General features: G+C 38.2%; 1 protein-coding gene and 3 long non-coding RNA genes across 5 annotated transcripts in view; 2 read left to right on the top strand and 2 right to left on the bottom strand.

The window, feature by feature from the left end:
* On the top strand, positions 1-10,983 carry LOC147835834 (uncharacterized). The gene is made up of 3 exons (XR_015498588.1): positions 1-320; positions 542-1,664; positions 9,950-10,983. It is a non-coding gene; the product is annotated as an uncharacterized LOC147835834 (long non-coding RNA).
* gna14a (guanine nucleotide binding protein (G protein), alpha 14a) overlaps positions 1-15,969 on the top strand; it is a 29,438-nt gene that overhangs the window by 523 nt on the left and 12,946 nt on the right. The gene's annotated exons all lie outside the window — the stretch shown is intronic.
* The window catches only part of LOC147835835 (uncharacterized), a 21,441-nt gene continuing 13,630 nt past the window's right edge, over positions 8,159-15,969 (bottom strand). The window contains exon 2 of the long non-coding RNA XR_015498587.1: positions 8,159-9,368. This is a non-coding gene — a long non-coding RNA (uncharacterized LOC147835835). The remainder of the gene's footprint in view (positions 9,369-15,969) is intronic.
* Positions 14,823-15,969, bottom strand: part of LOC147835836 (uncharacterized) — a 3,998-nt gene continuing 2,851 nt past the window's right edge. Inside the window, exons 2-3 of the long non-coding RNA XR_015498586.1 lie at positions 15,414-15,848; positions 14,823-15,089 (exon numbers count right to left, since the gene is read on the bottom strand). This is a non-coding gene — a long non-coding RNA (uncharacterized LOC147835836). The remainder of the gene's footprint in view (positions 15,090-15,413; positions 15,849-15,969) is intronic.

The following is a 15,969-nucleotide window of genomic DNA, read 5'->3' on the forward strand; positions in this document are numbered from 1 at the left end:
AACAGAAGTGTAGTTATTTTGGTTTAATGTCGTGTACAACAAATAACTGAACTTGTGGGTAATATGATGTGACTGAAATAAGGAAGATATTTTGAATGAACAGAGAATTAGCGATGTAATTTTTGAAAAGTAACGTCTACTTTCAATAATTACTCATCGCTAATATGATAATATAAATATATATAATAATATGATAATGATAATATCGCAAATAACTGTACTTGAAGGTAATATATTGTAACTACAACAAGGAAGATATTTTGAAAAAGGTTGGAAACCTGATTCATTAAACGTTACTTTTTAAAAATGACGCATTGCTAGTTAATCTTCAGGACTTTCAAGTCGAAAGGAAGAAGTGTGGTTAATTTGGTTTAATGTGGTGTATAAAGAATAATTGCTCGTTATATAATGTAACTAAAATAAAAAAGTAATTTCGAAAAATGCTGGAAACCTGATTCATTATGAATGAATAGAGTATTAGCAATTAGTAATTCTTGAAAAGTAATGTGACTGAAATAAGGAAGATATTTTGAATGAACAGAGTATTATTAGCGATGTAATTTTTGAAAAGTAACGTCTACTTTCAATAATTACTCATCGCTAATACTCTGTTCATCTTTTAGGACGCTAATGAGAACTTTCCGAGTGTATTTGGCAACAGAAGTGTGGTTAATTTTGTTTAATGTTTTGTACAACAAATAACTGTACTTGAAGGTAATATAATGTAACTACAACAAGGAAGATATTTTGAAAATGGTTGGAAACCTGATTCATTTAACGTTACTTTTTAAAAATGACGCATTGCTAGTTAATCTTCAGGACACTAATGAGAACTTTTTGAGTCGAAAGTAAGAAGTGTGGTTAATTTGGTTTTATGTCGTGTACAAAGAATAATTGCTTGTTATGTAATGTAACTAAAATAAAAAAGATATTTCGAAAAATGCTGGAAACCTGATTCATTATGAATGAATAGAGTATTAGCGATTAGTAATTCTTGAAAAGTAATGTTTTCCTATTTTAAATGACATCGCTAATATCTATTCATTCTTAAAACACTAATGAGAACTTTTAAAGTGTCTCTGGGAACAGAAGTACGGTTATTTTTATTTAACGTAGCATACAACGGATACTTGTACTTTTAGATAATATAACGTTAATGAAAATATGAAGATATTATGAAAAATGTTGGAAACCTGAGTCATTAAACATCTTTTTGAAAATGACTCAGTTAATCTTCAGGACACTAATGAGAACTTTCAGTTCTTCGAATGGAAGAAGTGTGGTTAATTTGGTTTAATGTCGTGTACAAAGCATAATTGCTTGTTATATAATGTAACTAAAATAAAAAAGTAATTTTGAAAACTGCTGGAAACCTGATTCATTATGAATGAATAGAGTATTAGCAATTAGTAATTCTTGAAAAGTAATGTTTTCCTATTTTAGATGACATCGCTAATATCTATTCATTCTTAAAACACTAATGAGAACTTTTAAAGTGTCTCTGGGAACCGAAGTACGGTTATTTTTATTTAACGTAGCATACAACGAATACTTGTACTTTTAAATAATATAACATTAATGAAATATGAAGATATTATGAAAAATGTTGGAAACCTGAGTCATTGAAAGTTACTTTTTGAAAATTACACATTGCTAATACTCTAGTTGGCGGTTCATTCCGCTGTGGTGACCCCGGATTAATAAAGGGACTGAGCCGACAAGAAAATGAATGAATAATACTCTAGTCCATCTTTTAGGACGCTAATGAGAACTTTACGAGTGTCTTTAGCAACAGAAGTGTGTTTATTTTGGTTTAATGTCATGTACAACAAACAAAACTTAACTTGTGGGTAATATGATGTGACTGAAATAAGGAAGATATTTTGAATGAACAGAGTATTATTAGCGATGTAATTTTTGAAAAGTAACGTTTACTTTTCAATAATTTCTCATCGCTAATACTCTGTTCATCTTTTAGGACACTAATGAGAACTTTCCGAGTGTCTTTAGGAACAGAAGTGTGGTTAATTTGGTTTAATGTCCTGTACAAATAATAACTATACTTGAATGTGATATAATGTAACTGAAATAAGGAAGATATTTTGAAAAATGTTGGAAACCTGATTGATTAAACATTACTTTTTGAAAGTAATGCTTCGATAAAACTCAGTTCATCTTTTAGGACACTAATGAGTCAGTCTCATTAGGACACAAATGAGACTGGGTCAGTTGGCATTTCTGTGTGGAGTTTGCATGTTCTCCCCATGTCGGCGTAGGTTTCCTCTGGGTGTTCTGGTCTCCCCCACAGTCTAAACACATGCGCTATAGGTGACTTGAAGTAACTAAATACTTACCGTATGTATCCGCTTGTTAAGTGTGACGTTGTGCGATGCGACTTCCGGGTCCAAGCCCTATATCAAACTGTATGGGGAGACTCATCAAATGATAATAATAAACGTTTACAAAGCGCTGTAATACTTTCGAAAATCACGATCGCTATATATATATGTCCATGCCTAATATCAGATGGCCAGAAATTTCATTCATTCATTTTCTTTTCGCCTTAGTCCCTTTATTAATCTGGGAATGAACCGCCAACTTATACAGCATATGTTTTATGCAGCACATGCCCTTCCAGCTGCAACCCATCACTGGGAAACATCCATACACTCTCATTCACACACCTACACTACGGACAATTTTAGTTTACCCAATTCCCCTATAGTGTGTGTTTTTACTGTGGGGGAAACCACAGCACCCACGCCAACACGGGGAGAACATGCAAACTCCACACAGAAATGCCAACTGTCCTAACCGAGGCTCGAACCAGTGACCTTCTTGCTGTGAGACGATCGTGCTACCCACTGCGCCACCGTGACACCCTGGCCAGAAAGTGATCAATTTTTAATAATTGTTAACATTTTGGTATTTGTGGATTTGGATTTGTGTCCAGACACTGTTGTGTACACTGTGATTTTATGTAAAATTCACTTTAATGTGTGACAGAACTTTAAAGGGGTCATAAATTAATATTTTCTCAATTCAATTGAGTAGTGACTTGGACCCGGAAACAGTATTCTATACGTCACAAATACGTCACGACTTAACAAGCGGATGAGTGTGTTTGTGTGAATGAGTGTGTCTCCTTGTACTGGGTTGCTGCTGGAAGGGCATCTGCTGCATAAAACATACGCTGGATTAGTTGGCGGTTCATTCCGCTGTGGCAACCTCTGAAATAGAGACTAAGCCGAAGGAAAATGAACGAATGAATAATGACAATAAATAAAAAAAATATAACATAAAAAAAAAGTTCAAAGTGAAAATGATTATTTCACACCGCTGAACCAACATTCTGTAAACTCACATAAATACCAAAGCAGCTGCATTATGAAATGACACATTACTGCTTTTTTATGGCGCTCTTTTCAAAATTCCTCAAGAGAATGGACATAAATGAATAAAGTTCCTAACGTAAGTTTGGGAGGAGGCTGATCAGTCAGGTGGGTCAATGGGTGTATATACAGTTGAAGTCAGAATTATTAGCCCCCCGCCCCTGAATTATTAGCCCCCCTGTTTAATTTTCCCCCCAATTTCTGTTTAATGGAGAGAATATTTTTTTCAGCACATTTCTAATCTTAACAGTTTTAATAACTCATCTTTAATAACTGATTTATTTTATCTTTGCCATGATGACAGTAAATAATATTTGACTAGACATTTTTCAAGACGCTTCTATGCAGCTTAAAGTTACATCTAAAGGCTTAACTTGATTAATTAGGGTAACTAGGCAGGTTAGGGTAATTAGGTAAGTCATTGTATAACGATGGTTCGTTCTGTAGACTATATATAAAAAAAAATTAGCTTAAAGGTGCTAATAATTTTGTCCCTAAAATCGAGTGTAAAAAATTAAAAACTGCTTTTATTGCAGCCGAAATAAAACAAATAAGACTTTCTCTAAAATAAAAAAATATTATCAGACATATTGTGAAAATTTCCTGAATCTGTTAAACATCATTTGGGAAATAATAAAAAAAGAAAAATAAATTCAAAGGGGGGCTAATAATTCTGACTTCTGGCTTTGCACTGCTTAGTTGACTTTTGTTCCAGTATCTCTCCACCTCCCCATCTTCTCCACTGTTTTTTCAAAATGCTATATAAAACGGGAGGGGGGGGGGACTTTTTCCTCGAGTCTCCTGCAAGGACTGGAGGTCTGAGCTCTCTTCGGGGGTTAATAGCTCCCTGCTTTAGGACAGCAGCGCCAAAATCGTTTACCATGTTGACGCAATTGATTGAGCAGGTAAACTTGTGAACTATCATTAAGAATAAGACACTAAATTTCTATCAGCATTTCTTAGCTTCTAACACTCTTTGCTTGCTGCTTTATTCATTTTGTACTCGTATTAAAGTCATAGTTCACCCAAAAAATTTAATTCTGTCAACAATTACTCACCTTTAAGCACAAAAAACATGTTGAAAAATGTTGGAAAGCTCTAACCATGGACTTCCATATTATTTGTTTAATATACAATGGAAATCAGTGGTTACCGGTTTCCAACATTCTTCAAAATATCTTCCTTTGTGTTCAGCGCAAACTGTAACTGTCATAAATGGGTTCCACACAATCGATTTGTGTTGGGACGACATGAAGAAAGTAAGTTACTCTATTAGTTTTCACAAATTTAAGTGCATTGAACATAAAACAAATAAGCTGTGCTTAAAAATAACTCAAGACTTGTGTTATTTCAGCTCATTTTAAATAAGCAGTTTGAACAAACACCAAATGTCATCTTTTTATATGCATAAAAAATGATATCCACTTAAAGGAGAGTAAATAGTGAGTAAATAAAAAAATATAGTAAGGAACAGTGCTGGTCGAAATATAGCGAAGTGTGGTTTGGCAGCGGTGGCACCGTTTTATCCAGCAGTATCTGGCCACACAGCCACTGTCCGTCCTCATGCTATGCAAAAGCATGCAAAGCAGATGCTGCAGTGAACTCTAAACAAAGTTTCCTCAACAGCTCTCCCTCCCTCCACAACACACACATCCAAAATCACACGCATATGAGCTGCCGTGTGTGTTTTTTCATTTTCCTTCAGCTTAACTCCCTTATTTATCAGGGGTCGCCACAGCGGGATGAACCGCTAACTATTCCAGCATGTTTTAAACAGCGAATGCCCTTCCAGCAGCAACCCAGAACTGGGAAACACCCATACACACTTATTCACACACACACACACACACACATACACTACGGCCAGTTTAGTTTCTTCAGTTCCTCTACAGTGCATGTGTTTGGACTGTGGGGGAAACCGGAGCACCCGGAGAAAACCCATGGCAACACATGGAGAACATGCAAACTCCACATAGAAATGCCAACTGATCCGGCCGGGACTCCAACCAGCAACCTTCTTGCTGTGAGGCGACAGTGCTAACCACTGAGCCACCGTGTTGTCTTTTACTCAAAAGCGGAGTGTTTCCTCCACACCTGTGCAGAGTGTGTGAACTGACGCAAACTCCCAGCAGATTGATTATCACACTTGAGCACATTCAGCGCTCGGCCCTCGAGACGAGACCAACGCAAAGGTCAAAATAAGCGTCGGGTCTGCAGGAGACTCTGTTTTAACAATGTCTGCGGCGAACAGCACACAGTGTGTTGTGTGATGACACCTTTTACAATATGTAAAACAAAACATTTGCATTGCGCTTTCGTTTGTGTGTGTGAGTGAGTGTGTGTGAGTGATAGAGAATGTGTGTGTGTGTGTGCAATGAAAAAATACAGTAAGGTGTGACCAATGCCTTTATACACATCTAAACTCAAGTTAGAAATGCATGCTGTAAATGGAGTTAACTAGTTTACAAAAGTTCAGGAGCAGAGCTACGCCTCACCGATCACCTACTACCTAAAACATACTTAAGGCAGACCTGGGGCCTCATGTACGAAGACTGTGTTGAAATCATACTAAAACATTTTGTATGGATAAAGCTGTAAATGTGCGTACGTTTATGAAACACTGCCACGCATATTCTCTCTGTACATCCGAATTAATGTGAAACTGAGCGCACGTGCTCGAGCGCAAAACCCCTCCCTGCCTCCTCCCCCTAATAAATATGGTAATGAGTCTACTTTGGCAAAACCAAACAAAAAAGCAATGGCAAAAGTAAGCAAGAAGAGAAACTTTGAACAGAATGTGAATTGGAGGTGCTGCTATCGGAGGTAGACCGGAGGGTGTTATTTGCAAGTTTGTCCACCAGAATTAAAAACAAAAGAAAAAAATAGAGTGGGAGAGTTTAGCTGACGTGGCTAACCAGTGGCGTTGCGAGGGGCTTTGGGGGCTTAAGCTCCTGATGTATTGGCAAAAACCCCTGATCTTTTGGAGTATGTTGCACTCTAAATATGTTGTATAACATTTATTTTGTTATCTAAGTACTGAAAATTACCACATACATCACGCGCATTCCACTTAACGCAGCGTTTGTGTCGGGTAATTAGTTCGGGTTTATGTCAGCTGTTCAGCAGTACCTGTTTCTACCGGCAGGTGGGAGTGGCTCTGTTGTCATATGGTTTAAAAAAATTCCGCCACTGCATTTCATACTTTAATTATTTTAAGAAGCTGAAGTTGATGAGGTAATATTTTTGATAATATTGTTATAATATCAAACACATTAGCCTATTAAATATCAATATTTTGCAAGGTATTGAATTTAGAAATTCCAGTATCTTGACAACACTACACCATAGTTAATCACTCTGTCCAAATGAACGTGTGTAGCTTTGTATCACATTGGATAACAACTATAAAGTAAATCATATTTTCAGATTTGAAGACATGCAGAAATTTACATTTTTAAAAAACAAACAGAAAGTGCACATCAGGAGAGGAGATAGGAAGCTCAAGAGGTATGATACGGCTCATAACAGACTAGTAAGTGGGTTAATTTTTAATTTATAATTTATTGTTAAAAGACTGTCAACTAAAAAACCCTTTATTTATTATTAAACCATTTATAATCCTATTATTAATATTAGGGTAGATCAGCTTATGAAAGTGGGGGTATTTTAGTTTGGTGAATTAGAACTTCTTTTTTTTTTTGGGGGGGGGGGGGGGGGGGGTGACTTCTTTGGGGCTAAGCCCCTAATCCCTTTTAACCCTATCAACGCCCCTGCGGTTAACGCAGTGGGGTCTGAACATCGCACTGTGAGTGAGTTAAAAAAGAAATGGTCCGATGTAAAGGTGTAAAATTTTGTAGTGAAAATAGCACACCTCGTTGGAATGAGCTAGTTGAGTGATTTCCACCCATCACTGTTTGATTGACTAAAGAGAGTGGCAAACAGCAGCGCGAGTGGCGTATCTCGTAAAGCGCATGGCAACACGTTTTGACACGTTCGATCATGAACCCGATTTGAATCCAGCATCTAATGAACTCATTTTTCTTTCCCCCCACTACATATCAGATTTTGCCAACTCTTCATCACGAGGAGGACAAGTAGGAATCATTAATAAGTGTGTGTATTATTTTAAGCGCATTTGAGCATCACATGTTATCTGCACGTTTATTGAATGAAAATGTTACCGATTCACGTATGCAAATTCGTCTTCAGATGTCGCCTTTATAGCAATGTGCGTGCAGCTGATCGCTTCCATTACATTGGGAAAAATATGTTATATATTAATGTTTGGCTGGTCAACTGCAGGGTATGGAAACCTTATATATCTGCTAGACATGCGGATGATCCCGTCCCATACAGCTGTCATTGCATGGCTCAAAGATACTTTGTAGTGTGTAATTCAACATAATTGCCTCTAGGAGTCGCCAATGGAAATAAATCAAACACACACAAGAAATGCACATACGCCAGGCATGAAGTTGGCGTGGACCAACGCACATTCTCACGTTCATTTCATCGTTAGTAAATCCAAACGTGATCGTGAAATCTGGCGTATGCAAAGTTTTTGTGTGTACGATGCGTTGAAACATGAGGCCTCAGCCCTCTAGGTCAGTGTATCTTTTGGTCATTGGATTTTAATTTCAAAAACGGATATTGAAAAACGAGCCATTTTTTAACTTTTTTTTTTTAATTCAAAAACAAATATTGAAATGCAAGGCGTTTTTCTTTTTCATGGAGACAAACGAATAAGCAAAATAGAAAAAAGTGAATTGGATTTTCATTTTTTATTTTGAATAACAAAAAGCAAAATCACCAGAAAACAAAAATGAACAAAGGCTTGTTTTTTAAATATTCCGAGACCAGATTGGCCGACTCATTCACGGTGACGCAATGCCACCACATACAGGCTAGCCTTACGATCAGTTGTCGTGGACTTAACCTTCGATCACCACCCATTCCACAATGCACCGACCCCTTACTGCTCCCCCTGCAGGTGGTGGGCCTGCAGGAGGATGGTCCTACATCACTCCTTTGGGCTGAGCCCACCCGGGTTCTGTGGATAAAATCCGGAAACCAGACAGTCCTTACCCGATGTGGAGGAGTTCAAGTATCTTGGGGTTTTTCTTCACGAGTGAGGGAAGTAGGCTTGGGCGGTAATACGGTAATATGGTACACCACGGCGAGGCAATGGCGCAGTAGGTAGTGCTGTCGCCTCACAGCAAGAAGGTCGCTGGGTCGGAGGTTCGAACCTTGGCTCAGTTGGCATTTCCGTGTGGAGTTTGCATGTTCTCCCTGCCTTCGCATGGGTTTAATCCGGGTGCTCTGGTTTCCCCCACAATCCAAAGACATGCAGTACAGGTGAATTGGGTAGGATAAATTGTCCGTAGTGTATGAGTATGTGTGTGTGGATGTTTCCCAGAGGTTGCGGCTGGAAGGGCATCTGCTGTGTAAAAACTTGCTGGATAAGTTGGCGGTTCATTCCGCAGTGGCGACGCCGGATTAATAAAGGGACTAAGCCAACAAGAAAATGAATGAATGAATGAATGGTACATCGCGGGATTTAAAAATAGCAACGATGTCAGTTCAATATCGTTATACCATCGTAAAAACTATGCACTTAAATAGGAGACAAGTATTAAATATGAAATCTTATTTATATAATGCCTACCAAAGCATATGCGTGACCGTCATCACAGAACAATGTGGAGGAGAGAGAGGTGAGGTAAGATGGCGAGTCGCGCACCAATTGATTAGCAGTTTGGCAGTATTTCCGGTTTCGACCGAACGAGAAGGGAGACGTGGTAAATACGAACTAGAGGTCTGCATTCCCGCTGCTGTACTGCGGGAGCCGCGGGACCCAACCCTACCTAGGAAGGTGTTCCAGGCATGTCCCACTAGGAGGAGGCCTCAGAGGAGACCCAGGACATGCTGGAAGGACTATGTCTCCTGGCTGGCCTGGCAACCCCTCGGGAACGGCCCCTGAAAAGTGGATGAAAATGAATGAATGAACATTTGAAAATCAAGTTTTGCATTCTGTGTCAAAAACTGCATTTTCAGCAGCATGATATAGTGCTCAATTATAATATATATGAATTATTTTATTGGTACTCAAATATTAGGTCCAAAAATGATGAGTGTTTTTCTTTGTTCATTATTTTTACAGAAATCGTGATACATTTTTTTTCCAGAATGTTTTTGCTGAATAAAAAAAGTTCAGAGGTACAGCATTTCTTTAAAATTGACACCTAACGTTACATTATAGGGGCTGCACAGTGGCGCAGTGGGTAGCACAATCGCCTCACAGCAAGAAGGTCGCTGGATTGAGCTCCGGCTGGGTCAGTTGGCATTTCTGTGTGGAGTTTGCATGTTCTCCCCGTGTTGGCGTGGGTTTCCTCCAAGTGCTCCGGTTTCCCCCACAAATCCAAATACATGCGCTATAGGGGAATTGGGTAGGCTAAATTGTCCGTAGTCTATGTGTGTGAATGAGTGTGTATGGATGTTTCCCAGTGATGGGTTGCAGCTGAAAGGGCATTCGCTGTGTAAAAAATGTTCTGGATAAGTTGGCGGTTCATTCGACTGTGGCAACCCCTGATTGATAAAGGGACTAAGCTGCAAAATAAATGGAATGAATGTTACATTATAAATGTTTTAATTACTATAACTTTTGATCAGGGAAAACAGAATACAATAAAAAATTTATTAATTTATTGATTGATTAATCAAAACATCTGTAGTTGCAGAAACCGTAATAAAATAGCAACAATATGAGCTTTTTCATGAATCAAATGAATGTAGCTTTGGCATTTTTCTAAAATATTTTAAACCCTAATGATTACAGCATGTTGACTGCTTAAAAAAAAAAAAAAAAAATTAAATAAAGATAAAATATCTTTAATCATGTTTGGTGAATTGTAAAGGGATTCTGACTGTAAATCTGAACAGTCTTGCTGGTGAAGTCCGATCAAACTAAACATTACATAAAGCAGAGAAATCTCAGGACTTTGGTTGGTTTCTAATCGTGCTTTCTCAGTGAACTCATTCAAATCTGGGGACTTTTATTTGTGTAAAGCGACGCAATGTCACCAGGACATTCTCAAGATGCTAATTCATGCAAAGTGGAGAATGGCTCATCGCAGACATTTTCATCACAAATGAAACAGGAGCCAAAATGAAGTCACCACAAACACCAGACCTGCTGCTGGAAAGCGAAAATCCGCTTTCATTCACTGAGAAAGAGTGAAACTGCTGCGTCTTTCAATCAAAGTACGTTGTTTCATGTTGGATGAAGTGAAAAATGATAGTTTCTGATTTTAACCTGTTTTATTTAGTTCATCCTAAAGCAAAAAAGGAACTAAAAAGGTCCACTTAAAAACATTAGCTGTTCTCAAAGTGGTATTTTTAATTTAAACCACCATATCCACACTGAAAACACCAGATGATACTTTACCTCAGATCTTAAAAATAAAATGACTAGCAATAGCATAACCTCAACTTTATTAATACATATGTTTCTTTTATTTAACCAGATAAAAAACCATTGAGATCAAGATCTCATTTATAAGGGCTACCTGGCCAAAAGGTCACGCGACTTGTGAAAAGAAAAGAAAAAAAAAAATAATAATAATATTAGTAATACATTCATTCATTCATTCATTTTCTTGTCGGCTTAGTCCCTTTATTAATCCGGGGTTGCCACAGCGGAATGAACCGCCAACTTATCCAGCAAGTTTTTACGCAGCGAATGCCCTTCCAGCAACAACCCATCACTGGGAAAATATTAGTAATAATAATTAGAAAATAATAAAATAAAAAAATACAGTTTAGTTGTCCAGCTATACGTTCAGCTATACGTTGCAGGTTCGAACCTCGGCTCAGTTGGTGTTTCTGTGTGGAGTTTGCATGTTCTCCCTGCCTTCACGTGGATTTCCTCCGGTGCTCCGGTTTCCCCCACAGTCCAAATTCATACACAGGTGAATTGGGTAGGCTAAGTTGTCCGTAGTGTATAAGTATGTGTGTGTGGATGTTTCCCAGGGATGGGTTGCGGCTGGAAGAGCATCCGCTGTGTAAAAACTTGCTGGATAAGTTGGCGGTTCATTCTGCTGTGGCGACCCTGGATTAATAAAGGGACTAAGCCGACAAGAAAATGAATGAATGAATGAATGAATGAATGTTCAGCTATACCACATTTGAATATATTAAAAACACATACATTGAGAAATGGACTGCTGTTTGTTAAAAAGGATAGAGCGAAACAATGTCATTGGGATGAGCACAGACAATTTTAGGCATACTGGCTTTTTGACTTATGAAGAAGGGAACTTAGGTATGAAGGCACCAGTCCCAGAAGAGCCTTGTAGACCAGAGTCATCCAGTGGGTGAACATTCTTACATTCAGAGAAGGCCACTCAGCTTTGGCAAACAGTTCACAATGGTGAGTAAGTCTCTGACAGCCTGTAACAAACCTCAGAGCACTGTGATAGACGGAGTTTAAAGGCTGAAGACATTTGGTTGAAGCATTTATATAGAAAACATCCCCATAGTCAAGCAATGGTAAAAATGTTGCAGACACCAAATGTTTACGAGCTTTAAAAGAAAAGCAGGATGCATTTCGATAATAAAATCTCAAGCTTAACTCTCAATTTTCTAACCAAATTTGCTACGTGCTCTTTAAAAGAAAGCTTCTGATCGAGTAGAAAACCTAAATACTCATAGCTGGACACTAAACCTATTTGTTGACCTTGGGCAGTGGGAATTAATAACATTCATTTTCCTTCAGCTTAGTCCCTTTATTCATCAGGGGTCGCCACAGCGGAATGAACCGCCAATTTATCCAGCATATATTTTACACAGCGGGTGCCCTTTCAACTGCAACCAAGTACTGGAAAACACCCATACACACTCATTCACACTCATGCACTACAGACAATTTACTTTATTCAATTCACCTATAGCGCATGTGTTTGGACTGCCAGCACAAAAGTTTTTATTTTTTAACCAAAAACTGTTTTAAAACATTATTCTCGGTATGGGGCGGCACGGTAGCTCAGTGATTAGCACTGTGGCCTCACAGCAAGAAAGTCGCTGGTTCGAGTCCCAGCTGGGTCAGTTGGCATTTCTTTGTGGAGTATAATATTTATAAACTTATAAAGCAATATTATACAAATACAGATCCCCATAACGAGAAACTCATCATTAGTTCTTTCATTTTCCTATTCCAGCATATAAACACCCATACACACTTATTCACACACACACACACACATTTACACACACACACACACATTACAGGTAATTTAGTTTCTCCAATTCCCCTGGAATTCCTTCATTTCCTTCGGTTTTAAGCTTTATTATTGCAGAAATCCACCTTGGATTTTAATAGATTCAGTCATTCATTCGTTCATTTTATTTTCAGCTTAGTCCCTTTATTAATCTGGGGTCGCCACAGCGGAATGAACCGCCAACTTATCCAGCGTATGTTTTACACAGTGGATGCCCTTCCAGCCGCAACCCAACACTGAGAAACACCCATACACTCTTATTCACACACATAGGGCCAATTTAGCTTATTCAATTCCCCTATAGCGCATGTGTTTGGTCTGTGGGGGAAACCGGAGCACCCGAAGAAAACCCACACCAACACAGGGAGAACATGCAAACTCCACACAGAAACGCCAACTGACCAGTCTGGGACTCGAACCAGCGACCTTCTTGCTGTGAGGTGACACCACTGAGCTAATGTGTCTCCCACGATTGCAGATGCATAAATAAAAAGTAATCCCTTACTTTACTTTTTCAGAGTAAAAGTAATTTGACTACAGTAAATAGTTCGATCAGTAACTACTTACATCCAGCATTGTTAAATATGTATGAGATTGTAGTATTGCAGTAATTTAGATTAAATCGATTTTTAGAGCTAAAATGTTCACTAAGATGATCAAAGTTAATGCTTATAAAACGTTATTATAGAACGATCAAACTAAAGTTTGACACATCCCAAGTGTAATTTGAAATCCTGGCCAAAAGTTTTATGTTAAATGTCTAATAAAATCTGCGTCATGGTGGTGCAGGAGGTAGCACGATCGCCTCACAGCAAGAAGGTCGCTGGTTCGGGCATCAGCTGGGCCAGTTGGCATTTCTGTGTGGAGTTTGCATGTTCTCCCCGTGTTGGTGTGGGTTTCCTCTGGGTGCTCCAAACACATGCGCTATAGGGGAATTGAATAAGCTAAATTGGCCCTAGTGTATGTGTGTGAATGCTAGAGTGTATGGGTGTTTCTCAGGCATCCGCTGTGTAAAACACACGCTGGATAAGTTGGCGGTTCATTCCGCTGTGGCGACCCCAGATTAATAAAGGGACTAAGCTGAAAATAAAATAAATGAATGAATGACTGAATCTTTTAAAATCCAAGGTGGATTTCTGCTATAATAAAGCTTAAAACCGAAGGAAATCTGAAGCATGAATGAGCGAGAGTGATTACTGCGCTTTATGCAATGCATATAAGTACTGTCTGATTGATGAACTCATTACAGCAGGAACACAAACAGTGTGTGTTACACCGTGAACTCTCTCAGACAGCTGTAAAAGTGTCAAACAACCGGAGCCAGCGGTCTATCATACCCTTACAGTAAAAAACACAGCTTATTGGTTTATATTAAGCCTCGGTGTCCGACAGCATTCATGTAAAATCCTAGTATGAGGCTGTAAGGGGCTGACAGAGTCTGCATGTGACAGAATATTAATTTATTCAGCTGTTTCTGCACAGATTTATGTGGATTGATATTGGGAGTACTAAAAAAGTCGCATCTTAGTTGCTGACATTATCTTCCGTAGGTTAAAACTCTAATGGTGGACGGCTGCTTCTCACTCAGGGCTGTTTATGCTAATGAGGGAAAGATTGTCGCTAATGGGCGGGGCTTTTTCCCCTCTGATGACACGTACGAAGGGAGAATGTCAATCAAAGTGTTTCTGCAGACTGTTTTAATCAAGTATGATTATTAAAAAAATGAATTAATACATTTTTACTATCAGAGGCTGGTTATATCCACACACTGCTGCCACACGACTGTGTTTAAACCCCTTATAAAAGGGATTTTTTCATAATAGGCCCCCTTTAAATCATAACGCCACAGCCCTTAGAAATTAAATATTATTTGTCAGTGAGTGTCTGGTGAAGTTGTGCGTTTGCTGTAACACATGAAGTGCGCTTGAGTAATGGCTTCAGTGTGGACACTCTCACTCCACTCACAGACTGTTTATCGGCCAAAGGCAAGACAGATATTCTGCCACACGGCACTTTAAACAAAACTCACTGAAACACACACTCCTTTTTCTCCTCTCTGTCTCGATCCTTCACCCCTCAGTCTTTCCAGAGTTTAATGGCTGTCTGCTGAATAAAACGGCCACAATTAGTTCTGTATTATTTTCTCTTTTTTTTTCAAGATGTGTAATCAATCGACCATATTGGTGAGCATTTAATAATTCGAGATTGAGAAACGTGATTGTTTGGTTAACCGGTCAGAACCCAGAGCTTCAGCTGTCAGTTTGAGGTGGCTACACAAGACTAACTGGAGACTCAATCTAACCGAATCATTTAAATCAGCAATTTGTAAACTGGAGACTTGCTCAAAAGGGATTATTCGAATCAGTGATTCGTTAACTGGAGACTCACTTTGTCCAGATAATTTGAATCAGTGATTCATTAACTGGAGACTCAATTTGTCCAGATTTTTTTGAATCAGTGATTCGTTAACTGGAGACTCACTTTGTCCAGATAATTTGAATCAGTGATTCATTACCTGGAGACTCAATTTGTCCAGATTATTTGAATCAGTGATTCATTAACTGGAGACTCACTTCGTCCAGATTATTTGAATCAGTGATTCATTAACTGGAAACTCCCTTTGTCCAGATTATTTGAATCAGTGATTCATTAACTGGAAACTCCCTTTGTCCAGATTATTTGAATCAGTGATTCTTTAACTGGAGACTCAATTTATCCAGATTATTTGAATCAGTGATTCATTTACTGGAGACTCACTTTGACTAGATTATTTGAATCAGTGAATCATTAATGTGGAGACTCACTTTGGCCAGATTATTTGAATAAGTGAATTTATAACTCGTGACACACTTTGAACAGATTACTTGAATCAGTAGATCAATAATTTGAATCAGTGAATCATTAACTGAAGACTCACTTTCACAATATTATCTGAAAAAGTTAATTTTTCATTGGACACTTACTTTGAACAAATAATTAGAATCAATGAACCGCTAACTAGAGACTCACTTTTAATGGATTATTTGAATCAGTGAATGGTTATCTGAAGACTCACTTTGACCAGATTATTTGAGTCAGTGAATCGTTAACTGGAGAATCTCTTTGACCAGATTATCTGGATCAGTGAATGGTTTACTGGAGATTCACTTTGACTAGATTATTTGAATCAGTGAATATATAACTCATGAATCAATTTGAATAAATTACTTGAATCAATGAATCATTCATTTGAATCAGTGAGTTATTAACTAGAGACTAACTTTGTCCAGATTATTTGAATCAGTGATTCATTACCTGTAGAC

This window comes from Danio rerio, chromosome 8 (genome assembly GCF_052040795.2).
Source record: "Danio rerio strain M-AB ecotype USA chromosome 8, GRCz13ab, whole genome shotgun sequence".
Classification (NCBI taxonomy): domain Eukaryota; kingdom Metazoa; phylum Chordata; class Actinopteri; order Cypriniformes; family Danionidae; genus Danio; species Danio rerio.